Genomic DNA, 26,350 nt, shown 5'->3' with positions numbered 1-26,350 from the left:
TGTGGGGTTGGGAGGCAGATTAAGGATAAAAGGGCTGGAATGGGGCCTCCACAGAGCCCAGGTAGAGACGCTGTCTCCAGGCAGGTCTGCCTTAGGATTTGTTAGCTGTTTTCAAAACAAGGGAAACTGTAGCCCTGAAAGTCATCAGGGCGACAATATTTATTGAACACCTATTACTATATTATGAAATCCTGAGCTTGATCCTAGATATGGTGGGGGAATCAATGGATACAGCTCTCAAGAACTGGGCGTCTGGTAGGGAAGAAAGAGTCCCAGGCTTGGTGTTACAGAGCCTAAGCCTGAGTTTTGCGACGTAAGGGTCATTCATTTTGTATGACCTTGAGGGAAAGTCACATTAATCTTGCTAAGTCTTAGTAGTCTAATCCACAGAATGGGATGCTCCTACCTTCCTTCAAGGCTGTTGTTACAATTAGACATGTAAAACGCCTGGCCCAATACCCCTCTCAGACATCATATTCAATTTACCTGTCCCTTTCCTCCTGGTTTCCTGCCAGACTGTTTACTACCTCCCTTCTCCCTCCCTCCCTTCTGGCCATTTCCTCCTTATTGACCACCTCTTTTGGAAACACCTGGATTCTTGGCCCAACTCTGTCCACTGCTCCACCTTCCCCAGCCCTATCCTAGCTTGAGCGGCAGTGAGAATCCTCTTAGGAGGGGTGCTGAGCTGCACTTTGGGGCCTGGGGTCAACAGCCCTCCCCTGCAGCCTCACCTTTCACCCCTCCCCACCCCCAGAAGCCAGGAGACCCGGAACACTCCCCTCCCTCCCTCCCTCTCTCCCTCCCTCCCTGGGAATCTGGCTTCCTCAGTCAAAGGCATTGTTTTCCGGGGAGAGACTCACTTCCCCTGGCTAGGAGCTCTTAACAGCTGGTGGGGAACTGAAGCCCTTCCCTAATGTCCTTGAGGAGCCGACTCCGGAGAAAGCCGGCAGACCTAAATCTACAGGTCCTCAGCCCCACCTGTAAGCGGGTAGCTTGAAAGCCCACCCTTCAGGGGCTATTTGCTTTCCTCTCAACTCTGCAGCTCAGTCCTGCTAGGTGAGGTTGGGGAAGGGGAACTGTGGCAAGGAGTCTTTTTCTGGCTGAACAGAATGACCCCTGATGAGGTCGGTGGGGTCACGATCTGTCAGGCTCTGCAGAACCTGGGCAGACTTCTCCTTTCTGCCTAGGCAGAGAAAACCCAGACGGGGATGAGGACTTCTGGGTCCCTGCCCTTGCTGGGTCACTGCCTCCAGCTGACCTCACGTCTGCTCTGTGGGCCTCAGTCTCTTGCCCTGTAAAATGGGTGAGTAATAACCCCCCCAGCCTGTTCAAACTGGAATGTTACAGGCATTCTGAGACTATGACTGTGAAACACCTTTAAGTGCCTGCAGTATGGTAATGGTAATTCAGATGGAACTGCGTCCCTGTGGGGACTTGGATGGGGCTGTGGGGTTCAGTCTAGATCACAGTGTGTTCCTGGTGGGCAGAAGGGCTGCTAATGCCGAGGGGCCACACTTCACTAGCTGTGCCCCTTTTCCAGCTGTAAAGGCCGTAAAAATGCCCACTAAACAGAGTCAAAGATGCCTCAGAATTCTTTTCAGGGGTAGTGGGTCCTACCAATGCTGCCAATACAAAGAGCTGCCTGCCGGCTGCCTGGGTACCCTGGTCAAGCCCCCTGGACTCAGCTGTTCCCTCAGGAAGGTGGTCTGGTGGGGATCTCACAGTGTCCCAGCTTCAGGGCAGGGTCTGGCCAGGGGCACCTTGCAGGGGTGAATGAGTGGGGGATGCCTAGAGACAGTGGGTTGGGAGGGGACCAGCCAGGAATGTGAGGAGGGAGAGCAGAGTGTGGGAGCAAACAGTGGCCTGCCATGGGGAGCCAGCCTGTGGGTGTGGAGATGGGAAGGGGTGGGCATTGGCTGAGCGTGAATGGAGATAAGGACAGGAGCTGCCTGATTGCTTCCTATAAGAGAATTTCACACTGGGCTGTGAACCTGTCCTCCAGCATTTGACCAGCACTGGTGTGGAGTGGGTGTGGGAGGGGGCACAGGGCCCTGGAGGTTCTCCCTAACCCCCAAGCCAGGCCTCTGTGCTTTCTCAAGAGTCTCACCAGAATAGCCCGAGACCTTCACAGGGAGAGCTGAACTCTGCCTGCTGTGGGTCACGTGAACTTTATACCTAAAGCTCAAGAGTTCTTTCTAAAAAAGTGCTGGAGTGCTTACATGTGCAATTGTGCTTGGAAAATCAGGGCTGCAGGGGCACTAGGCCGAGAAGCCTCTTCTTTCCATTTCATCCTCGCTGTGTGATTGAAGGCAAATTGCCTCACCTCTCTGAGACTTTGGGTCTACTTATCTGTACAATGGGGACAAAATAACCTCTGTCCACCACTGCAAGGGATGTGGGGCCAGGGGAACCAGTGTGAGCCTCTGAAATAAACGGATAGGACCCCAGTGGTGGTCTTTGTGGGTGGGTGGGAGGCACTTTGGTGGGACGTCAGGAGGAGGGGGAGGGATGTAGAACTTCTAAGCGCCTCCTTTGCCCAGCTCACTTAACAATAAGCACATGATTTAATGTGGCCAGTAAATCCTTTTCCACCTCCGCTTCTCAGCTACCACACGACAGGCTCGTAATTCAGTTTTAAACAAGTCTAGGATTAGGGCTGCAGCTGTGGGATGCAGGGGATGTCTGCATGTGTGCAGAGTGCCTCTGGCCCAGTGGGGCTGAGTACGCTGCCTGCCATGCAGGAACAGGGGAGGGGCGGGGGTTGAGTCCATGAAGCTAGGAAGGAAGGAGGCCTGGCACCTCTTTCAAGAGGAGACCTCATGCCCTTGGGGTGTGTTTAGGGCCTTGCAGAGGAATTGCTGGAACCACAGAGTCTCAGGGCTGGAAGGGACCTTAGGCTCCATGATACAGCCAGGCCCTGGGCCACAGTGGGAAACTTTGGAAAGGGGAGAAGAGGGGAAGCCGTCATGTTGATCTCAGTTTTCACATATTGAATTTATTTGAAGTAGGGCCTGTTTCTAAATTCCCACGAGGATGTATGTGTCAGTGTTTCAGAACCTGAGGGTTGCGGGATAAGGACAGAGAGGAACCCTGAAACCCCAGCCCAAGTTTGAGGATGAGAGGAGGTGGGAGCGGCAGGGGCAGTCTTCCAGCCCAGGAAAGGCTGTCCTGAGGAGCACAGAATGGGGTTGTGTGGGGGCCACCCCAATGGGCAGGATGAATATGAATGGGGAAGAACAACTTAGACAAGGCTACCTTGAACCCCAAGCTTTGCAACAATAAGAGGGTTGCCCTGGAAAGTAAGGAAGTGAGCTCCTGCAGTATGGAAAGAGAGCAAGTGAGGCAAGAGCACCTTCCAGCTGCTACAGAGAAGACCCAGGACTGCCCAAAGGGCAGCCGACACAGCATTTAAGAACCTGCATAGCTACATAGGCAGACCGCCCTGGTTCAAATCCCAGCCTCGTCAGTTACCAGCTACATAGGCCAGGTTACTTTGTCTCTCTGAGGCATTTGATATGAGGATTAAATAAAGTAGTAATTCAATAACTGTTTTCCTATTTCCCCCAAAAGTCTCTTAATTTAATTTTTTATTTTTTTTGAGACGGAGTCTCACTCTGTTGCTCAGGCTGGAGTGTAGTGGCACAATCTCGGCTCACTGCAACCTCTGTCCCTGGTTCAAGCAATTCTCCTGCCCCAGCCTCCCAAGTAGCCTGGACTACAGGCGCCTGCCACTAGGTCCAGCTAATTTTTTTTTTTTTTTTTTTTGGTATTTTTAGTAGAGGTGGGGTTTCACCATGTTGGCCAGGCTGATCTCAAACTCTTGAGCTCAAATGATCTGGCCACCTCAGCCTCCCAAAGTGCTGGGGTTACAGCAGGTGTGAGCATCTGGCCCAAAAATATCTCTTTAATTCTCTACTCCAAAGAAACAAGCCTCTCCCGGTGGACTGGCCAGCCCCAGGGCATGGTGGGATGTTTGCCTCAGGGCCGGAGCATAGTTTGCCTCAGGGCATAGTGGGGCATTCACCCTGGAGCATGTTTGCTCTGGGGTGTTCCACTCCAGGGGATAGCAGGGTGTTTGCCCCAGGGCATGTCACATAATGGGATGCCATAGTGGGATGTTGGTCCCAGGGCACGGTGGGATATATTCACCCTGGGGCATGGTGGGCTGTTTGCCCTGCATATTGGCCTGACTTCTTTACATACTAGCTAGATCCTGGGCTCCCAGGACACCTGGTGCTTTCTTGTTTTCCTCTATTTTTTTGACCTTCTCTTTTATCTACTCTGGGAAAAAGAGACACCAGGATCTCATCCACCGCTCTGGCTCCTGCCACCACCTTTGCCTCAAGCACACCCTGCATCCCCTGTCTGAAGCCCTCACCTGTCTCCAAGACCCCTCCCTCCTTTTCTCCCAATGAGACCTGCTCCTCCATGAAGTCAGCCCAGCCATGATTCCAGAGCCCTGTTAGCCGACAGCCACCACAGAGTTGAATGCAGGGTTATTTACAGGAGTGTGAGCGGGATCAAGGGAATCAGCATGGGATGGAGAAGTCTGGGCAAGAGCAATGGCCGGAGACACCTCTGGGCCTGAAGGGCCCGGGAGCAACTGCTACTGGAGCCTGGTGAAGGCTGTTGCTGCAGGAGAGGGGTCACCTGCTAGGAGCTGTGCAGCCATAGAGAGAGGGACGTACCCACTACACTGTGGTCTAGCAAGGTTGCTGGAGGTGCCTCTCTCTCCTTCCAGCTTCAGATTATCTGCTGGTGCTTCCCATTGACTGAATTCAACCAGAAGCCAGAGGGCAGGAGTGCCAGGGTGAGACAGTCCATGGGGGCCAGCCCCCCAGAACATAGAAAGGTAGAAAATGAAGTTGGGGAGAATGCCAGCAGAAGCCCCAGCTCTGAGAGTGACTACCTTGGCACTCTGGCCTCAGCCCTTCTCCCCAGCAACCATGCCCCATGTACCCTCTATGTCTCCAGCTAAACATGCCCCTGAGCCTGCACTACTCCAATCTGCCAAGTCTGCACCTTTACAATGCTGTTTCCTGGGCCTGGAAAGCCTTCTCCTAACTTCTTGTCTTGGCTGAGGCCTGCTCTCGCTTGGGACTCTTAGCTGAGGTATTGCTTCTGTCCCCAGGCCCTGAGTCTGAGCTTTCAAAGCCTCCTAGGCCCATCTCCAGCCAGCACTTAGCGCTCCTCATGTTCTGGTTTCTTATTCTGAGGGTCTAGGAGAGTGCCCAGCACACAGTAGGTGTTCATTTAAATGTTTCTTGAATTGAATTCTAGTACCATGCCACTGTAGAAGGGTTATTGGATATCAACTTGGAAGCAGAAACCATGTCTCACTCTGCTGAGGATTCCCCTAGCACCTGATACAGGGGCCATTTAAATCATGCGTGTTGATTGCTGGTGTGAGTAAGTGAGTATGAGGGAGGCAAAGCCGACCGAAAAAAGTGGAGCATATAAACCATGTCCTCTGAGAGTTCAGGAGATGGTGCTTCTAGCTAGGAAGAGCCCGGGAATATGTTACAGGGGGGCTAACTCGGGAGGCCACCTTGAAGGATAGATGAGTGGGGAAGAACACTTCTGGTGGGGGAAATGGCATGAACAAAGGCCCAGAGGCAAGTAAGCAGATGGAGGTATGAAAGGGTCAGGAAATAAGTGGAGGAGAGGTGGAAGTCATCTTGTCAGCCTCCAGGCTAGGAAAAGTCGTTCCTCTATGTGGAGTCTTTCCTGCTCTCTTCCTTCAGCCTTTCTTCTCCTTCTGTCCAGACCCATTTCTGTCCCACCTCCTCCAGGAGTTCTACACATCCATCTACCCTGCTCTGCGTTCCTGGCTACTCCAGCTTCACACCACAGAGCCTGTGAGCCACACCCAGGAGCTCTGCGTAGGCTCCAGAAGCCTCTTCTCTCTTACCTCCCTCCTTTGGGGCCTTGGCTCAGAGCCTCTGGGGGTTGGAGCTGTGAGTTCAAGTTTGGGCAGGAGTTTGCTTACCCCCCAGGGACGTGTTGAGACCATCTGGGCCTCAGGGAGCCAGACACAAAAACCGCCAGTCAGTGGAGCCGGGTGGCTGGCCACAGTGTGCCAGCCTGGGTGTCCGCCCTGTCTCTCCCTCCCCTCCCTTCTCTGAGGGATGTCCCCAGTGGACTGGCTAGTGGCCCGGGGCTCCGAGGGGAACGTGCTTTCTGCAGGCTGTGGCTGAAGAAGGATAAACCGGCTGTCCTGCCAGCTCTGTGTGGGGAAGAGGGAGGTGACCCTAGCCAGCTAGGCCCCCACAGGATGCCAGCAGCAGGCAGAGTGATCAAGGCTCTGGCCTCTGCCCCCTACCCCACTGGTCATTTTCCCCTTGGGATCCTTGATGAGGAAGTCAGAGCTTCCAGTACTGAGTGGGTTGTGGGGGCAGATAAACCTCAGAAGAATGTTTCTGGATGTAGGCTCAGGGCCTAGGAGAAAAGCCCATGCTGACTGGGATCTGGGACGCACTGACTTCTCAGGTACAGAGCAGCTGGCTCTGGGGAAAACCGGAAAACCAGGTTTGTGTTCCCCAGCTGGCTCCCTGCGGTGGGGTACAGGGAAGGAGCTCCTCCTGTGGTCGCTTGCTTGGGGTCTCTCAGGCCCCGCTGGGGCTGAACACTGGGCTGAGCTCCTGTCATTCTTCAGTCATCTGCAAAGCTCCTACTGTGTGTCTGGCGCCCACTGGCCCTCAGAGGATGTCCGAGGCCAGAAAGGCTCCAACAGATCCTCTTGACCTCCTCTCCAGCCCCTCCCCCAGCCCTCCCAGGCCTGAAGGGCAAGGCAGCCATGGAAGAGGGGGTGCTTAGCCCTGCTCCAGTGATGCAGAGAGGGGCCTCCTCTGAGAGGAGCCAGGCATGGAGGAGTGGGCCCCAGAGGATGAGGCTGTATTAGTGGGCGAGCAGCGTGAACAGGGCTTGCTCCCCAGTGGAGGAGGGCAAATAAAACTCAGGGCTCACTCTTACCCTCCACGAAGTCCCCCTGCAGGGTCGACTTCCCCAGCTGTTGGTTTTCTCTCAGAATAATAGAAAGAATCAAGATGAGGTTCCCATTTCCCTCAGATTCACTTGTTGATTCAATCCTTCCCTCCCTCCTTCCCTTGGTGCTCACCTTGTGCCTGCCTGCCTGCCCGCCTCCCCACTCCCTTCCTTCCTTCCTTCCTTCCTTCCTTCCTTCCTTCCTTCCTTCCTTCCTTCCTTCCTTCCTTCCTTCCTTCTTCCACTCATCTGAGTACCTGATAGATACTTGACCTTCTGCTGGAATCTGGGAATCTAAAGAAGTGGGAGATGGGAGTTCTTAATCTTTTTGGAGCAAAAATCTTGATGAGTAATGAACAAGATACACCCCCTTTCCCAGAAACTTGCCTGTTACCAACCCCGGTAAAAATTCTGGGATGCTGTCAGCCTAGCGGGGGAGGCAAACATGAAACCAGGAACTAAACATGGGATGAGAAATGCTAAGTGGGTTTAGTTTCTGGCTTAGTCTCTTTCTAAGTCTCTTACCTCTCTGAACTCCAGTTTCTTTACCTTTAAAAAGGTGATAATGATATCACCTCCCAGTGTTATTGTGGAGAATGAATGAGATAAACTCTAGAAAGTTTATCTAGCAGTGCCTGGTATATATAGGTGTTTATAAATGTGAATTCACTTTTCCTTCCCTGCATTGCATACTTGAGGGATGCAAACTCCTATGAGAGCCCTAAAGAAAGAGAATAAACACTACCAGCAAGGAGAGGGTTAGATTTGAATGGGTTCTGAAGGATGAGTAGGAATTTGCAATCATTTCTCTCTTTTTTAAATTATAAAAGTTCTGTGTCCATATCACCAGGGTCCAGACATGGTGCTGGCAGTTCTACTTATCAATAATGTCAGTGCTTGTCTAGCACTCTCTCTCTGCCCTGTACTGATCTAGACATCTTGCATTTGTCAACTCAAAGGTTATCTCATAATCCTAGGAGACTGGTGCTAGCATTACTCCATTTTACAGAAGAGAAAACAGAGGCACAGAGAACTGAAACTGTCACAGAGCTGACAGGTAGGAGAGCTGGGATCTAAACTCATGTGGCCTGGCTCCCAGAGTCCTTGGTCTGAACCATTACCCTACTATATTGCTTTTCCAGAGTGGCTCTGTTTTTCTCACTAAAATCTGAACTTCTGACTCCTACTCATTTTCTTGTAGATCGCTTCTGTTGGAACACAGGATCTAGGAGAAAAAAATGGAAGTCCTAGAGAAAATCTACAGCCTCTCCTGAAAATACGAGTCCAACTTAAAGTATAGAGGCAAGGCCGAAGGACGTCTCCAGAGGACCAACTTTAAGGAGTGGTGGGAGCATCAGCCAGGAGCCAGGAGAGCTAGGTTTGGGTTTCGGTTCTGCCATTTGTAAACCAGCCTCTCCAGGTTTCAGTTTTGTCCATTTATAAATGAGCATGTCAGTTCCATGGTCCTGGCATTGGAGTGAGGTCTATAAAAGCCCTTGAGCCAGTTGCCCTATGTGCCTCTCATGGCATTACTAAGGGTCACTCCTGTACCAGGGTCTCATATCTGCCTCCAGGGCACAGGCAGGTGACCTGAGAGGGACCAGGTTACTTTAATTTATCATAAAGAACCTGCCAATGCTCTTGTGTTAGAATACCAGTCCTCTCCCCACAGTTTCGCAGAGACTTGCCCAGGAGAGCAGGAGCGGTGCGGCAAATACCCAGATCTGGGAACCGGCTCTCTATCAGAAATTTATTTTGTAAATTGCATCCTATATTCTAAGTCATGAGGTCAGATTACTGGCTATTTAAAAAGATCTGTGGCAAATCCCTTTGTAAAGTGGGGAGAGAGAGTTCTCTGAGGGCGTCTTTGTAGAAATCTAAGTTTGTTTAAAGGGAAACAAGACTTATCCTGGGCTCCCATTTTACAGAGCAGGAAACGAAGGTTCGGAGGGTCCATGTGCTTCTCTCAGGACCCAGGCTGGGATAGAATCTTAGCAGAGAACAGCCCCACCCGCCGAGAGGAGCTGGGGAGGGAGCAGACTCAGCGTGCCATGGCAGGCCAGGGCAGAGAATGGAAGTAGAGGCCTGTGCTGCCATGTGGGAGAGCTGGCAGGGTGGACCACCCAGTGGAGGGCCAGCCAGGGGTCTAGGTATCTAACAGTCCATCTTGGGTCAGTGGACCTCATTCACTTGGATAAGGCGCACAACTTTATCAAGCACTCATTGCCTACCAGGGTCTGCCAGTGCCCAGTGCAGTGCCTGGCACAGAGTTGGGGCTTATCCAGTCATCACTAGATGATCACCCAGCAGTTCTAGGATCAATTCACCTCCTCAGTGGCTGGCAGACTCACAGTGGGGAAATAAGTCAGGAATGGAAAGCCTTCTGCTTCCATAGACTTTTCTCGATCGCCCTCTATGTGCTTAGGGCAATGCTTGGAGCTGCTAGGGAAAGAGATTCTGGGTAGGGACAGGGTGGGTAGTGGAATAAACAGGAGCTAAAGTCAGCCCTCACCCTGAGGGGTCCCTAATCTGCAGAAGGAGGCAGATTTGTCTGCATCCACGAGGAAAATTTGGGGACAGAGAGCACAGAGGCTGGAAAGAGCAGAGTGCATAAGAGCTGCAACTCTAGTGTCGTTCATTCTTTAATTCATTTGATCAACAACTAATAACTGAGTGCCTACTATGTACCAGGCACCACTTTAGGGTCTGGGGTTATAGCAATGAATAAAACAGATGTAAAACCTTACCTTCGTGGAGATTGCATTCTGGTAGATCAGGTAACATTCAAATACACTAGTCAGTGGCCATATTTGCTCTGAAGAAATATAAAGCAGGGGAAGGGGGTGGAGCGTAGACAGGAGATAGCAGGCTGCTTTACCCAGGAAGGGCAGGGAAGGCCTTTCTGAAAAGGTGACATTTGAGCAGAGCCCTGATAGAGCCGACAGAGTGGATGTATGGGGAAGAGTTTTCAGGCGGCAGGAGCAGTAAACACAAAGCCTCTGAGGCAGGTAGGTCTATGCTTGTGTTGAAGGAACAAGGAGCGAAACCAGTATGCTTGGAGCAGAATGAAGGGGCCAGTGGAGGAGCTGAGGTCAGGGAGGTAACAGGGGAGCGTATTGTGTGGTCATAGTACATCCACGAATAAAGTGAGCGGAGGAAAGGTCCTGATCTGACCTACACTTTTTTTTTTCTTCTTCTTTTTAGCGACAGAGTCTTGCTCAGTCGCTCAGGCTGGAGTGCAGTGGCGCAATCTCGGCTCACTGCAAGCTCCGCCTCCCGGGTTCACGCCATTCTCCTGCCTCAGCCTCCCGAGTACCTGGACTACAGGCGCCCGCCACTACGCCTGGCTAGTTTTTTTGTATTTTTAGTAGAGACGGGGTTTCACCGTGTTAGCCAGGATGGTCTCGATCTCCTGACCTCATGATCCGCCCATCTCGGCCTCCCAAAGTGCTGGGATTACAAGCGTGAGCCACCGCGCCCGGCCTGACCTACACTTTAACAGGCTCTCTCTGGTTGCTGTGTGAATTCACTGTAGGGAACAAGGCGAGGGTGAACACAGGAGGCCAGCAAGGACACCCTGTAGCAGCCCAGGTGAGAGATGGTGGAGGTTTGGATAGGGTTGTAGCAGGGGTCATGAGAGAAGGACTGGATGGAAAGTCTTCAGCTCCCACCCTGCCACTCTCTAGCTGTGTGCCTTGGGCGAGTTACTTAACTTCTCTGAGCCTCCGTTTTTTCATCTGGAAAACAAGGTTGGTAATAATCCTTACCTGGTGGTATTTTTACCATGCTTACCTGAGTCATAAGCACAGTGCCTGGCACACTTGATGCTCACTCAATGACAGCTCTCAGTAATTTCTGACCCACAGGAACCTATTGTACTGGGACCACATATTCAAAGTGGAATAAACTGAACCCACAAAAACTGAGGAGATCTAAGCTGGTTCAGGGGGACTAGAGGTTTAAAATGTGTTTAAGCCCCCTGATGTCTTGGGGCTCAGTTGGGCGCTGTCCCCACTGCCCACATTCCATGCCCATGCCCCTGGGGAGAGGTGCCCTTTGGCCTTCTGTTTATTTGTTTGCCTTTTACCTGCATTGAAGTTTCATCTGAGAAACCGGCCCCACCAGTCCTGGGCCCAGCACCAGCCCCCCTCATCATGGGTTTCCAGCTGCTCCTGTAAAGTCAACAGTGCCCAGGAACAATGAAGAAGGAGGGGACAGCAGGGAGGCCCATAGCCCACTGTGCTCCCTGGCAAGCATGTGACCCTCAGGAATGACTGGCAGAGGTAATGACAGGAAACAAGCCTCAGAGAGGGTGGAGCGCTGAGAAAGAAACCCTAGTCTCAGGCAGGTGCTGGTGGCTGCAGTGCCTGCAGAACTGGCCCTCCTGGTTGTGGACAGGCCATGGCTATTCTAGAGACAAGGGATGGTTCTGGGGCGACTGGGAACATGTGCCTTCCCTGGGGGACATCAACCTAGAAGCTTTAAGTGATAGGCCCAGAAGGGGCTTGGTCCAGCCCTGCTGCATCCCTGCATTGTCTCACTCTTCCATCTATTTAGTTGAAATACTGAGGCCTGTTGTGAGCCAGGGCCTGGGGTTAAAAACGTTTCTCCCACAAAGAGCATTTGTTAGGGAAAGTGAGGCCAGAGAGAGAGAGAGAGAAAATGACTTTCCACCAGTCGGTCGCACAATGAGTTGCTGCAAAGCCTGCCTAGGACTCTTGACTCCCTGTCCAGTGCTCTGACAAGCAAGCGCTCCAAATGCTTCAGACACCACTTGGTGGCCTTGGGGAGCTTGCTCCTTAGTGCATTTATGTCTGCTTGGTTGCCTAGGAGAGGCCTGAGGGCTGTGACCAGCTTAGGGCCACAGGAGTTAGAGAGGAGCTGGGCATGTCTCTAGGCTGGCTAGGCTGCAGGGAGCCCGTGGCCAACCTGGGGGAGGTGCCTCTGGCATGCTCTGTGGCTTCCATCCCTGGGTCAGTTTCACCATCTTTTTCCTGTTAATGGGTTGCCCTACCAACCTGTCAAGGTTTCTGTGGGGAATGAGAACATGCCCTTCTAAGTTCCCTACCGCGGAATCTGCCTTGAGCAGGGCGAGGTCACGTGGTGGCACAAGCAGAGACGGGGCAGTGACGTGAGTCCCAGATGTCCCCAGGGTGTCTGTGCTGGGCTTCCACTTCCAGGCAGGCTGTACCTGTGGGCCTGGGGAAGGGGGTGACTGTGGGGAGACCTACCTTGCCCTTAGGGAGTCTGATGGGGAAAGCTCAATTTCTGCCTATAAGAAATCGCCAGACTCATGAGCCCAAGGGCCTAAGTTGTGAAAATTTCATCCACTAGTCCTGCAGGCCACGGCCAGACCTCACAGAGCTCCAGCAGAGGTTGGTGTGTGAGCTGGGTGCCGGCCTGATCTCTAGCTCAAAGGGAAGGAGGCCTGTGCCTTCTGGCCATGGAGGCTGCCCCTGATTTTGGTCTCCCGGCCCCACTCCTGAGGGCCAGCCGCCCCCTCTGCCCAGGCACCTCTCCTGGTATGAGCAGCCCCTGCCTGTGGCTCCCACCTCTGCCCCCCATGCAGCTATGTATTCATTCAGTAGGGTCTCCCTGCCCTAAGCAGTGATTCTGTCATGGATCAATAACAGACATGGTGGGAACCAGCCATGAGTTCCCCAAGGCTGCTGCCCTCAGGGAGTACACTACTGGACAGGTGTGTGCACAGCCACTGCTCACCCACACAGCGAAGCGGGGCTCCTTCACGGGCTGAGTGTGTGCCCACCACACTCAGAGTTATGATCCAGCTGCAGGAAACCATGTACTGGCTGATGCCACCTGGATGGCCAGTTGTCTGGCTGGGGCAGCCGATACCCCCATCTTTCCAGTACCTGCCCCCCCTGCATGCCTGGGGCCCCAGGTATTCCCCTGAAGACTCTTCTCCCTGTCTGTAGCGTCTGGCACTGCTAACCCAGCCCTGAAGTATGCCCAGTGCTTGCTTCCTATGAGGCCCAGCCTCCCGCAGAGCCTCCGGGTGAGCAGGCGCTGGGGAGGGTGGTGGGAACAGCACCGAAGGTCGGGGCAGGGGCCAGCAGGGCCTGGGAAACCGCGAGGTCCATGGTGGGTCAGGAGAGACTGGCTCCTGTTTGTTGACCCTGAGCTGTGGACACAGGCAAAAGCATCACCTCCCTTTCCTGGTCTCCTCCCTTCCCTGGTCCTCTGTTGTCCCAGGCCTGCCCCCACCCAACTACCCCAGGCTTCCCCACTTCTTGGCCACCTCCCTGTTCCCTGGCCACCCCACTCCGGGCTCACTCCAAGTGGGGCTTACATGTAAAAATAGCCCAGGTTTTTTTTTTTTTGAGCTTGTTATCGACTATTTTTATCAGATGGTTCAAGCGAAGCATGGCCGAAAAAAGGGAAAATCACACAGCTCTGTTTGCCAAGCTCAATAGAAATAGCACCGGGGTGGGTTATTTTTAACAAGATGAATACCCCTGTCCTCTGAGGTCTCCCCTGGCCCCATCCCAGCCTCCTTTGTCTCTCTGCCTGGACAGCAGATTTTAAAATACGCCCACAGTTGCCAAACCACTAAATGCACCCAAGACAGCGACTGAGGCCGTTGGAGCCAAGGAGGGCTGTGGGGGATATATTTTTTTTCCTTTTTCCTTCCCTCCCCTGAAGGAAATCACACTCTTTTGTTTGAAAAACCTTCCAGGTTGGTTTTTGAGGCCTTTTCCTGGTTGTCCCACTCCCACGGGAACAGCAGAGGTTACTCTGAAACATGCGGTGGTTTGGGCAGAGTGACCCCAGAGGCCCGGTGTGGCCCGTGGCAGCCCGTGGTGGCTCCTGTGCCCAGCTGCGGCAGAACAGGAACACAGGAGAAATCTGAGAAGCCGGGCGAGGGGAAATGGGTGGGGAGAGGCCTGCGGAGGAGGGCTGAGCGGTGGAGGCGCTGAGGGGGTCCTTGCTCAGCCGCTGTCCATGCAGGTGGAGTGGCTGGGAGCTGAGGCTTTACTGTGGTTTTCAGGCCAAGCTGTCCTAGCTTGGCCATGACAAAGCCTCAGTTGGCTGAGGGCTCAAGGGTCCTCCGCATTGAAGTTGGCACCGGAAAAAGTCCCAGGGTGTGGAAAACCGCCTACCACTGTGCAGCACCTATCACTGTGAGTACCAGTCCAGGAGTCAGGAGACTTAGGGAACAAGTCACCGCCCCTTTTCAGGCTTTGTGTCCCCCATGGACCAGAAGGGGCCTGGACCAGCCTGGGCTCTCTGGGGTGTGCGGGGTGTGCCTGAGGGTATGTAACCACTTCTGCAGCACTTTTCTTTGTGGTCAGGAAAGGAAAGAAAATAGAAACAAAAGGTAACATTAATTGAGCACTTACTCTTGGGAGGAGGTGTTGAATGAAACACTTTACCTCACATGTGTCGTTTCCCACTTATTTTCACTATAACCCTGTTACTGTCCTTTACTGATGTTCACAGAGCCACTCTCTTCCCTAGTGGTCATATATAAAACCCAGAGAAGGACTGTGATCAGCAGGTCTGGGATCATGAGCCCGTCCTGGGGCCATCTTTCTGGCCAAGGGGACTGGAGGCTGTGATTGGCCATCTCCGATCCCAGGCCTACCCCCATGGCCAGGAGCTGGGACACAGCAGTTGGCAGTCCTGCCAGAACCACAGACGTAGGGGCCTGGGCTGTTCCCACCAGATGCTGCTGGAGACGGGAAGATGCTGGGCAGAGGAACTTGCAGCACCCCCTGCAGGGGGTGGAGCCAGGCACCTTCTCCAGCCACCCCTATCCCGTCTTGTCAGTGCCTGACCAGTGGCTATTCTGCTGCAATTCAGGGGAAAGGGAGAGAAAAGTGGGTCATGGTGCAGGGTGGAGAGTGAGTGGAGGTGAAGAGGACCCCAGTGTAACCCCACTTCAGCCATACTGGACCCCAGGCTGGAGCCTCCCTCCCCCCGACCCTGCCTTGTGTCCTGCTCTGACTTGTCTTGGGCCTTTGCACATGCTGCTCTCTCTAGTGACAATGTCACGGACCACCCTCCGCTTCTCATTTGGCAACCCCCAACACATTTTTCAAACCTCATCTCAACAGCCCCTCCTCCAGGGAGCCTTCTTCCCTCCCGACAGGACGGGGACTCTGGACTCCTGGCACATACCTCCACTGGGACTCTTCGGCCTGCGGTGACTGCCTGCCACTCACCTGCCTGGGGGCAGAGGCTGTGTCTAATTGCGTCTGTGCTCCCAGGGCCCAGCACAGTGTACAGTACAGAAAATGTGTGTTGACTGAATAGAAGGGAGAAGAGGTAGAAGAAATAGGGAATAAGAGGGAGAAATGAGGAGCAAAGAGTGAGGAGAAGGAGAAAGAGAGAGAGAAGTACAGGCTGGGGCCAGTGGGGTGCAGGGGCTCAGTGAGGGCCATGCTAGGAAGGGTGCAAGGGGCTGCTTCAGGCTGGGAGTGGGAGCACAGATTCCTCCAGTCCTGGAGGCCCTGGCCCCAGTTACTCTCCTGGGGGCTGGTGTCCTAAGTGGGGAGAGGCCATCTGGCCTGTTTTTCAGCGGCATCTGTAGATGGTCCATTGTGTGCCTGGCACTGTGCTGGGCCCAGGGCTGCTGGTCTCCACCAGCTGCTCTGGCAGCCAGGATCAGAGTGATGGGGAGCAAGACCCTTCCAGGCATCTGCAGCTCTGAGGAAATGATCTGCCCATCTCCGCACAGCAGGCCTCACCCAGCATCTCTGCCCATAGCCTTGGCTGGCACACTTCCCAGGGGACATTGCGTGGCAGGAACACCACTAGAAGCTGTGAAGCCCCGTCAGTCCTGCCCTGCTTGTTTCTCATCCCTGTAGGAAGCTCTGAGAGGAGGAGTGGAACTCCTTGGCTCCTTTTGGGATGCAGCTCCTGGCTCCCACCCAGGCTGGCTCCTCACTTGCCACCCCTACACACACCCCAGCCCCAGGGGAGGATGGGGCAAGGGAGGGGAGGGAGTCAGCCAGCCGGCTGCTGCCTGGTCTGGTAATGAATCGTCCCAAAGTTTGCTGCTCTGGCTGAATAGCTTCCCTTCTGAAAGGGGCTTGTGACAAAGGGGACATTGACATCCTCCACCAGACAAGGAGGGCGGCCAGCATGCACAGGGGAAGGCCCTTTGGGAGACGACAGGAGGCAGCTGCGGGGATCCTGACGCGCTGCCACTGGCTCTGCCGGGTGGGCTTGGCTGGGCCTGCCTCCTTCCTGATTCTGGCATTGAAAGGCCTCAGGACGAGGGTGTCTGAAGTGACAGAAGATCTCCTTGGGAGCCTCTGTGGCCCAGAGTGACCAGCTGAGCTGGGGCAGCGGCCAGGGAGAGGCAGAAGGGGGTCAGGAGTGGAGCAGAGCTGGCTCACACAGGGCACTTGGCTGTTCAGTTGAGAACTTAAAATGTAGCCTGCCTTCATTGGATACTCCTTCTCCTGGGGTCCCAATGGCCAGGATGCTCCTCTGTCCTCCTCCAGACCCTGGCGCAGGTAGACTACATTGCTAGAGGTCAGGGTTTCTATCCTGTATGTCTGGAGGTCCCTGTGGCATCTGGCAAAGTGAGTGGCCTGGGTGGGAGCCTAGTGCTCAATCATGGTTCTGGGTTTGATTATGGTTTTGTTTGTTCAAAAGTTACTGGGAATGGTATTTTTTGTTGATTCAATGTGATATTCATATGGATGTGCATATTTGGCTTTCTCCACCAAAAAATCTGGTTTGGTGGAGCCAGATTAGTTTGTAGCCCCACCTTTAGGCCTGAACTAATTCATGTATTTATTCAGCAGACTTTTTATGAGTGCGGGATGTGCCAAGTAATGGCCAAGGACCTAGAAACCCAAGGGCCGCCCTACTGGGCCACCCTGTGCCCAGTACCCTTGAATTTGAGAGAGTGAGATAGTTGAGACTGGACAAGAAACATCCCTGAGATTGACCTTAACTTGATGAACCCATAAGGACAAACAAACCATGGGTTGGTGAGGTGGCCTGCCTTGAGTCTGCAGCCAGGCCATTTCATGGGACACTCTCCAAATGCCTACCTGATGCCAGGCACAGTGTCTTCTGTGGCTTAGCCCACGAACCCTGCAAGCCACATCATCAGAATGTGTATGTGTGTGTACACATGTGTGTATACACATGTATGTATACATGTATGCGTGTATACGTGTGTATGTGTATGTGTGTTACTCTTGCCTTTTCAGAGGGGATACCAGGTGAGAATCCTGACTCTGCCTCTTATCTGTATGAGGATAACAATAGTATCTCTATGGCAACTGACTCATCCTCCCTGTACCTCAGTTTCTTCATCCATGAAGTGGGGATAAAGGGAGTAACTACTTCATTGGGTTGTTGTGAGGATTAAGTAAGTTAACACTGTAAAACACTTGACATTATTTTGCACATAGTAGGTACCCAATAAATACTCACTATTATTATTATTACTACTGCTACCACTGCTCCTAGTACTATCACCTCAGAAGGTGCCTTATGTTGAGTTCTCCAGAGGCAGACCCTGAGATGAGGACTCATAGCTAAGTGATTTATGAGTTTCCCAGGGAAACTGGAGAGGGATTGGGGGAAGCAAGATGGGAAAGGAAAAGGACAAAAAGGATCTGATTTCAAGTGAAGTTGATAGCTCCAGCCTGGTTCTGTGGGAGGACTCCAGAGTATTAGTTATATCTCAGGGATGTCTCCATCCCAAGCAAGGGAGCTGAGACCTCGCTCTCCTGCATTCCAGTCATTGGCTAAGGGTCACTTTGGAGGATATAACTTCCAAGTACTTCCAGATCTGCAGGCAAAGCAGCTCCTATAGCCTGGGGGCAATTACTCAAGGAAGAATGAACAGAAGGAGAAGCCACAGAAGGTGAGAGAGGGTACCCAGGATGATAGAGAGATCTGGGGGCAGCACCAACAGTATCCCCCATAGAAAGCTACTGAGAGGAATGAATGAGCAAAGCCCCTGCCCCATGCCTGGTACATGGCAGGTGCTTGGTAGTCATAGGTTTTCCTCCTCTAGCCACAGGCTTCTCCTGATCCACGGCCAGGATCACTCTGGGGGTCTGGAAGGCCCAGTCAGGCACAAAGCCTTGTATATTTGCACAGGACAGTACTATGGCTTGAACGTGTCCCCCCAAAGTTCATGTGTGGGAAACTTAATCCCTAATGCAACAGTGCTGGGAGGTGGGGGCTAATGGGAGGTGCTTAGGTCATGAGGGCTCCACCTCATGAAAGGGTTAATGTTGTTACTGTGGGAGTGAGTCCCTTATTGTGGGAGTGGGCTTGTTATAAAAGCAAGTTCAGCTCCCTCTTGCTTTCTCTTGCTTTTGCCCTGTCTTGCCTTTCTTCCTTTTGCCATGGGATGATGCAGTAAGAAGGCCCTCACCAGATGCCAGTGCCATACTCTTGGACTTCCCAGCCTCCAGAACCATGAGCTAATAAATCATTCTTCTTTATAGATTACCCAGTCTCTGGAATCCGTTATAGCAGCACAAACTGACTAAGACAGACAGTGACTCCATCTATGATTTAAGGGACCAGTGAGAAGAGCCAGTTTTCTCAGGCTGTCTGAAGCACAGAGGTAAATAAGTGGCAGTTCCAGCCAGCACAGACTTCCCTGGATCTTCCCAAGGACGCTAGCATCAGGAAAGAGAAGCTGTGACAATGTGACACCCACATACCCCCCAGCCCACCCCTTCTAGATACCCCACACCTGCCATCTCTTCCCTGCCCCCCTGAGTGGCTCTGCCATCCACCCTGCTGTGCAGAGGAAGTACTGCTCTAGGTGAGCCCTGGGTCACCATCATCCAGTGTCAGCCTCTGACCAGGGCCATAAGTAGAGACCCACGGCCTGGCGGCAGCTGCCTGAGTAAGTAGCAAACCCTAGTTATGGCCCCTTAGTGTTCCCCTTGAGGACTTCCTGCCTGGGCATAAGAGAAAATATTGGAGAAAATTGCAGGCCCCACACAATTGGCTTCGGCAAAAAGCATAGACCTCCCTGGAGAGCTTCCCATGACCCAGGGAATTCAAGCAGGGGCAGAAAGGTCACCCATTGGAGGTGATTCTGGAGGGGACCCTATGCTAAGGATAACAAAAATAACATGTTATCCCCTACCATGCATTGAGTCATCTCCATGTGGCCTCTTAATAGGAACCATCTTATTGAACACTCTCAACAAGTCTGTGAGGCCGCTACTTAGGGGTCTTCTTTTCACATGTGAGGACTCAAGCTCAGAGAGCCCAAGTTTCAGGCCCTAAGTCCCACAGTTCCCGTCTGGTTTTCCTGCTCCATCTTTGCCTCCTCAGTCTACTCCTAGCACAGTAGAATGAGCCTGGTGGGACATGGTCTGCCCTCCTTCCAAGCTCTGTAGTGGCTGCTGAGGGAACTGAGAAGCACAGCCACCTTCCCCAGATGCCTTTTATACTCCGGGTAAAAGCCCAAGGCCTCTCACAGGCCCCCACACCTTTGCCCAATCTGGTTTCCCAAGCCCTGATCTTGTCTTTTGCCACCCTCTCCTCACTTAGCCCCACTCCGGCTCCAAGGCTGCCTCTCTGCTGTCTGTAAAACATCCCGCACTCTTTCTCCACATCCTCTCCAGCACCTATTGTTTCCTGACTTTTTAGTGATCGCCACTCTAACTGGCGTGAGATGGTATCTCATTGTGGTGTGGAGAAACAGGAACACTTTTACAGTGTTGGTGAGAGTGTAAACTAGTTCAACCATTGTGGAAGACAGTGTGGCAATTCCTCAAGGATCTAGAACTAGAAATACCATTTGACCCAGCCATCCCATTACTGGGTATATACCCAAAGGATTATAAATCATGCTACTATAGACACATGCACACATATGTTTATTGCGGCACTATTCACAATAGCAAAGATGTGGAACCAATTCAAATGTCTATCCATGATAGACTGGATTAAGAAAATGTGGCACATATACACCATGAAATACTATATAGCCATAAAAAAGGATGAGTTGGCTGGGCGTGGTGGCTCATGCCTGTAATCCCAGCACTTTGGGAGGCCGAAATGGGCAGATCATGAGGTCAGGAGATCGAGACCATCCTGGCTAACACAGTGAAACTCCGTCCGTACTAAAAATACAAAAAAATTAGCCAGGCGTAATGGCGGTCACCCGTAGTCCCAGCTACTCAGGAGGCTGAGGCAGGAGAATGGCATGAACCTGGGAGGCAGAGCTTGCAGTGAGCCAAGATCGCGCCACTGCACTCCAGCCTGGGCAACAGAGCAAGACTCCATCTCAAAAAAAAAAAAAAAAAGAGGATGAGTTCACGTCCTTTGTAGGGACATGGATGAAGCTGGAAACCATCATTCTGAGCAAACTATCACAAGGACAGAAAACCAAACGCCCCATGTTCTCATAGGTGGGAATTGAACAATAAGAACACTTGGACACAGGAAGGGGAACATCATACACAGGGGCCTGTCGTGGGCTGCGGGGAGGGGGGAGGGATAGCATTAGGAGAAATACCTAATGTATATGACAAGTTAATGGGTGCAGCACATCAACATGGCACATGTATACATATGTAACAAACCTGTACGTTGTGCACATGCACCCTAGAACTTAAAGTATATATATATAAAAAAAAATCCCACACTTGCTCCTGCCTCCAGGCCCTTGCGTTGGCTGCTGTCTGCCTGGAAGGCTCTTCCCCAGATGCCTGGGTGACTCTGGCCTTACTTGCTTCAGGTCTCTGGCCCAGTGTCACCTCCTGAGCCACTCAGCTGGTTCTTCACTCTCTGTTCTCTTCACTCTGTGTAGCATTTGTGTGTGTGTGTGTGTGTGTGCGCGCGCACGTGCACGTGCACACGTGCTTATATTACTTCATTAAAATGTAAGTCCCACCAGGGCAGCTACTTTGCCTCTTGTGCATTGCTAGATCAGGTCCCAGATCAGTGTGACAGGTTGCTCAATAAATATGCGCTGAATGATTGAGCAGTGCCAAGACTTGAGCTCCAAAGCGCCAATCAGCAGGCATCCTGGGGCTGGGGGAGGGTGACTGGCAAGGCCCTGCAGAGCCCTGGGATCTGCGGCTCTGTGCACACTTGCTTTTTCTCACAGCCTGAGGGAACTGAGAAGCACAGCCACCTTCAGGAGAGTTTGGCCCCAGGCACCTCCCTCATGTGCCCCAGTTCAGCTCAGCCAGGCCATGAGAAGGCCGCCTCGGGCTCTCTGTGCAGCCTCTTTCTTTGGGGGGCTTCATCCTTGGCTGGCTCACTCTCACTTCCCTCTTCTTGACTTTGAAGCCTGGGGGAAGCAACTTCCTTTTTCTCTTGGCCTGAGTTTCAAGTCCAAAGGAACCTGGCAGATTCTGGCTGTTTCCCCAAACAGCCTACTGGATCCTGTGAACACTTGTTCACTCAGATCATACTTAATGAGCATCTACTATGTGCCAGGCACACAGAGAACAGGAAGAGGGATGCAATTTCCAGCTCTCCATGTCACCACCAGTCCAACCTGGCCCGAGAGGCCTTACAACAGACAACTAAAGCCAGAGGCACTTGGAGTCTGAGGCAGGGCCTCTGCCTCCCTTCCCCTCGCTCATCCTCCTTCTGAGAATGTGGGATTGGGAAAGGGAGAAATTTCCTCTCTTCCCTAAATTGCCTCTTGCAGAAGAGAGACAATTTCTGGGGCCAACAGAGTCGAGAGCCAGCCTCGGGGTGGCGGGAGCGTGAGTTGGGCGTTTGGTTTGAGGGAGACCTGCCAGGCCGCATCTCTTTCCTCAAACCCAGTTCTGAGAAAGCCTCCCTGCCCTGCCTGCCCCAGATGCTGACCTCCCTTCTTCCCTGCCATGCCTGGTGCCTGCCCAGGGCCCCTCCTCTGGAAATGCCTGGGGGCTGTGGCAGGGGTCTGTTTTTCCCCATCCAACCCATGTCTCCCCAGGGTTGCGATGGACCACCTGTACTTGTGCTCTCAGAACCACACGCTGTCACCTGCCCCCATCTCATGTATATATAGGCTTCCTCGTTCCAAGAACCCAGAGACATTAGACAGTTGTCCAGGTTTCTCCACGTCTTTGTTGGCCACTGGCAGCGCATCCTGGAAGGAGAAGAGAAATGAAGGCTTTTACCAGGCCAGCAAATCAGCGCTCATGAGTGTCCTGAGGAGGACTCTGAGGGAGGGGCAGCTACCAGGAACAGGTAAACACACAAAGTCACAAGTCTGGTGGGGTCTGCACAGCAGGAGGTATCATCTGAGCCTGGTCATATCTCAAAAAGGCATCAATAGTTGACCATGAACTTCCTCTCTGGCCCAAATCCTAGAAGGGCCCCTGAGTGGGTGGCAGCAGGTGGGACATGCAGGTCTCATTTCCCTTGGATTCTGTGCATCCTCCTTGACAGCGCTTGGGACTCCTGCCCCCACTCGCTTCACTCCTTATTGCAGAACCGAAGGGGCCCAGAACAGAGGTCTCACTTTGGAGGGTCTGAGCTGGCCATATAGCAGGTGAGTCTTGAGGGGGCCTCCTGGGACCCCTTGCTCCTCTGGACTCTCCTGTGAGGTGATAAGATCCAAGTTCCACGTGGCAGCCTTGCCCAAGAATTTTCAGAGCCCCAGCCCCATCTGGTGGGCCTTCAGCATATGCACTTTGAGCTGCTATTGTATTTTCCTTGGATGTTGGGGCTCCCCCACACCAAGATGACCTCAAGGGCAGGACCTAGTGAGACTGACCTGTGTCCCCCAGTCCCAGGAGAGGGAGGCACACTCAGCAGCCAGGGCCTGGGTTCAAATCCTACCTCTACCACTGTCTAACTGTGTGACCTCAGTCATGTGACTTTGCCCCTCTGTGCCCCGATTTCCTTCTCTGTAAAATGGGCAGAATTGTAGGCCCATTTCATAGAACTGTGGTGAATTTAACTGGGAGGATTCATGTAAAGCACTTATAACCGTGCCAGGCACCTAATACGTGCTCAATAAATATCACCTGTTGTATTCCTGTCACCCGCCTCAGCATTCCTTCCTGAGCTAGGAAGGATTCTGGGATTGGGGATTGGTTTGGGGATTGGGGCTTGGGGCCAGCTGGGCTTTCTCCTGAAGATGGCCTGATCCTTTAGGAGACACGGGAGGAGAAGGGGGCCCTCGAGTTGCCTCCAGGCCCCTGGGGGTTGTGGCCAGTCTGGAAAGCCCCAACTCACCACACTGTTTGGATTGGGTTTCTATTCCCAACACCGGTGAGAGACCTGCTATTTATGGGCCCCCCATCCCACCCCCTGGGCGGCCAGACAGTGTGTGGGCTGGGGACCACATGGCTGGCAGCCCGCTACCCCCACCCCATGTGGGTGCTGTGACCCGGGCACGTTTCACACGTTGGTTATCCCGCCGGTTCAGCAGTGGCTTTCCCAGCTCTGCCTGGCCTCCCCAGGGAGGAGCAGAGATGGGGGGACAGGAGGGGTTGCCTGCCTCTTCATCTTGCACTCTGGCTTCTAACAGAGTGTCTTCATGGATGGTTGGGTTCCTGGGGGCAGCAGGGGTGACACAGGCCACGCCTTTCCATTTTCACTCTTACGATGACACATTTGTCATGTGGCGTCTCGTGTGGTTAAAACCGTGGAGCCAGACTGCCTGGGTTTGAGTTCCACTCCAGTTGCTCATTACGTGTGACCTTGAGCAGGTACCCAAACCTCTTTGTGCCTCAGTTTCCTCAACTTAAGACAGAGCTAGTACTAGTACCTCCCTCATAGGGTCATCATGAGGTTAAAAGAATAGATACAGGTGAGCGCTTAGCCCCAAGCTGAGCCATAGAAAACACACGGACTCTGCAGGACAGTCTTCTCCCTGCAGGCTCTGATGCAAGGTGGCAACTGTGGCATTCTTTACACGGTTCCTGTTCTCTGACCAGGCAGGACTGCTGTCCCCACTGTGCAGGTGGAGAAACTGAGCCCTAATGGGAGTAAGTGGCCTCTCTGAGGTTGCACAGCTGGTAATGGTAGAACTCAGGCCCTCTGATCATTAGCTGCTTGAGTCCTCTCCCACCCCCCTCACCAAATAGGTAAGGGACACCCCTGGCCATCCCAGCAATGGAGGTGAGGACCTCACAGGTGTTTGTCCAGCTGGAGCCAGGCTGAACCCAGACCCTGGGCCTGCCTGCCCTCTGGCCAGCACTTCCAGTCAACCCATTCAGGACAGAGGCTATTTTTAGTGTGTGGTGTTTGCCCTGTGGCAGGGGATATTTGTGGAGGGTAAGGCCATTGGTGTCCCTTGGCTTCCAACTGGAAACTTCTCTCGGACATGCCACAGATTGGCTGAGAGCATGAGGCTTTGGAGAGGCTTTTTTCTTCCTTACAAGATGTGGCCATTTCTCCTTCCCATCTGCCCTCTTGCCAAGCCCACAGCTTCTGTTCCTGGCTCCTCGCCACCAAGATGGTGACAGCCTTCCCAGGTCTGGTGGGATGAGCAAATTGGGCAAAGTGTGGTTTCCTGGCCCTGGCCCGGCATCTTCCCTCTGCTAATAAACCTGTGGCTAACCATCCGTGGCCTTGTGCTCCGTGGTTAGAGCACCATGCCAATGAGGCCAAGGTCAGGATCCGCCCCAGCCGGGGCGGATCAGAGGTGCGCTCTGTCCCATGGCCTCAGCCTGCAGATGTGGGCTGTGCAGCCTGGGCTGGGGGGGGTGGTGGTCAGGCCTGGGGAAGGCTGTGAGCCTGTGGAGCGTGGACCCCCTCCCCTGAGGGGGTTCTCTCCCTGGTCCATCGGCCTGATGCTTGGTCCTTCCCTACGTGAAGGCTGGCTTCCCCCGTGTGTGGGTGGGAAACCACTGGAGACAAGAAAGTGCCAGACAGGCAGGCACGGGGGCACTCAGTCAGACTTCTACACTGCCAGGAGAAGCCTCTGGAGGGGCAACAGAGTGTGATGGTGAAGAGGACAGCCTGTGGGGTTCAAATCCCTGACAGGATACTCAGTAGCAGTGTAGTTTCAAAACTACTCTGTACCAGTGTCCCTATCTGTAAAATGGAGATGATTCAAGGGCCCCTTGTGAAGTTGAAGTAAGCTAAGCCTGGGAGCACGTGGAAGAGGAGTTGCCAGACAATGGTAAGCTCTTGTTATCACTGTAGTATCTCCAACTCCTGACCTCAAGAGATCTGCCCGCTTCCGCCTCCCACAGTGCTGGGATTACAGGCATCAGCCACCGTGCCCGGCCCCGTTGCAGTATCTCAATCCCAACACCAGTTGCATGGACCCTGTGTCCCTTGTACCGATTTCTAGCTCTACATGGTCCCCTCCCACTGTTCCCACTCCTTATAGACATCTTCCCTCATACTAAGTCAAACCTTCACTGGCCCCAAGGCTCTTGTGCAGTTGAAGCCTGGGTCACATGGAGGGTCCCCACCTTGCCCTACAGAGAGGCCAGGTGCTGGGGGTGGCCAGGCTGCAGGCGGGTCCTTGCCCCTACTCCTGCCAGAAAGATGCCCAGTGTTCTTGGCACAGGCGGGCACAGGGCAGGTGCCCTGCTCTGCTCCTGTGGCTTTTGCCCAGGAGGGCGCGGCTGCTGAGCTTAGGTCTAAAAATAAGGTATCTGGGAGGAACGGCTTTAATTTGCACTTTACCTATTGGTGTTTACTTTGCTATTTCCAATACGGTAATTTCATTCTGCAGGGTGCCTGGCTGGGGGGCACCTGAGGCGTGCGGTTACCTGACCGCACTGGGAGTGACTCCTGTGTCCCTGTGCTGCTCTGACAGAGAAGCCCCAGGGACAGATGGTCTTTGGAGTTCACAGGTGTGGGCATGGCATCCAGGGGCAGGGATGGGCATCGAGACCCCGCCATGCCCAGACTCACCATCCCCCCTTCTTCATTCAAACCCTCGCCCTAATGGCAGAGCAAGGATCTCCTTCTGCCGCATGTCCCTGCCTGCTGCTTGTCCCCACGTCTCTCTCTGCCCGTGGCCAGAGGGCTCCGTCTCTGCTGAGATGCCTCCCTCTCACCGCCAGCGGTGAAGAAACTCTGTCTAGGTCTCCTTGTTGGCCATACAGCTACTTACACTACAGCGGTGATGGCTTCCACCCTCCCACCACCAGTTGCTTGCTATGTTTTAGTTTTACATTTTGTCTTTTCTTTGAGATGTGGGCTCACAGAAGCAGGGCTATGTCTGTCTGTCTTTCAGACTGGGAGTCCCTGAAAGCGGGGCTGTGTTCCCCTCTCAGACTGGGGTTCCCTCAGGACAGGCTGCATCTCCCACCTCAGATTAGGGGCTCCCCGAAGGAGAGAATATGCTTCTCTCTCAAATTAGGGATCTGTAAGGTATGGCACTATGTGCCCTTTGGCCTCAGGCCTAGCTAAGGGCAGGGCCTCAAAATCTCTTGTTGTTTGTGTCTCTGCTGCCATCACCCCGTCTCTGCTTCCTGCCATGCCCTGC

The 26,350-nt window shown here is 53.3% G+C and overlaps 1 long non-coding RNA gene across 1 annotated transcript in view; it reads left to right on the top strand.

Moving 5' to 3' along the window:
- Nucleotides 1-9,896: 9,896 nt before the first annotated feature.
- Nucleotides 9,897-26,350, top strand: part of LOC102139991 (uncharacterized) — a 111,013-nt gene continuing 94,559 nt past the window's right edge. The window contains exon 1 of the long non-coding RNA XR_012434472.1: nucleotides 9,897-9,992. This is a non-coding gene — a long non-coding RNA (uncharacterized lncRNA). The remainder of the gene's footprint in view (nucleotides 9,993-26,350) is intronic.

Source organism: Macaca fascicularis, chromosome 4 (genome assembly GCF_037993035.2).
Source record: "Macaca fascicularis isolate 582-1 chromosome 4, T2T-MFA8v1.1".
In the NCBI taxonomy this organism is placed as follows: Eukaryota; Metazoa; Chordata; class Mammalia; order Primates; family Cercopithecidae; genus Macaca; species Macaca fascicularis.
The sequence above is the reverse complement of the archived record's forward strand: the minus strand, read 5'-3'. Positions and strand labels throughout refer to the sequence as shown.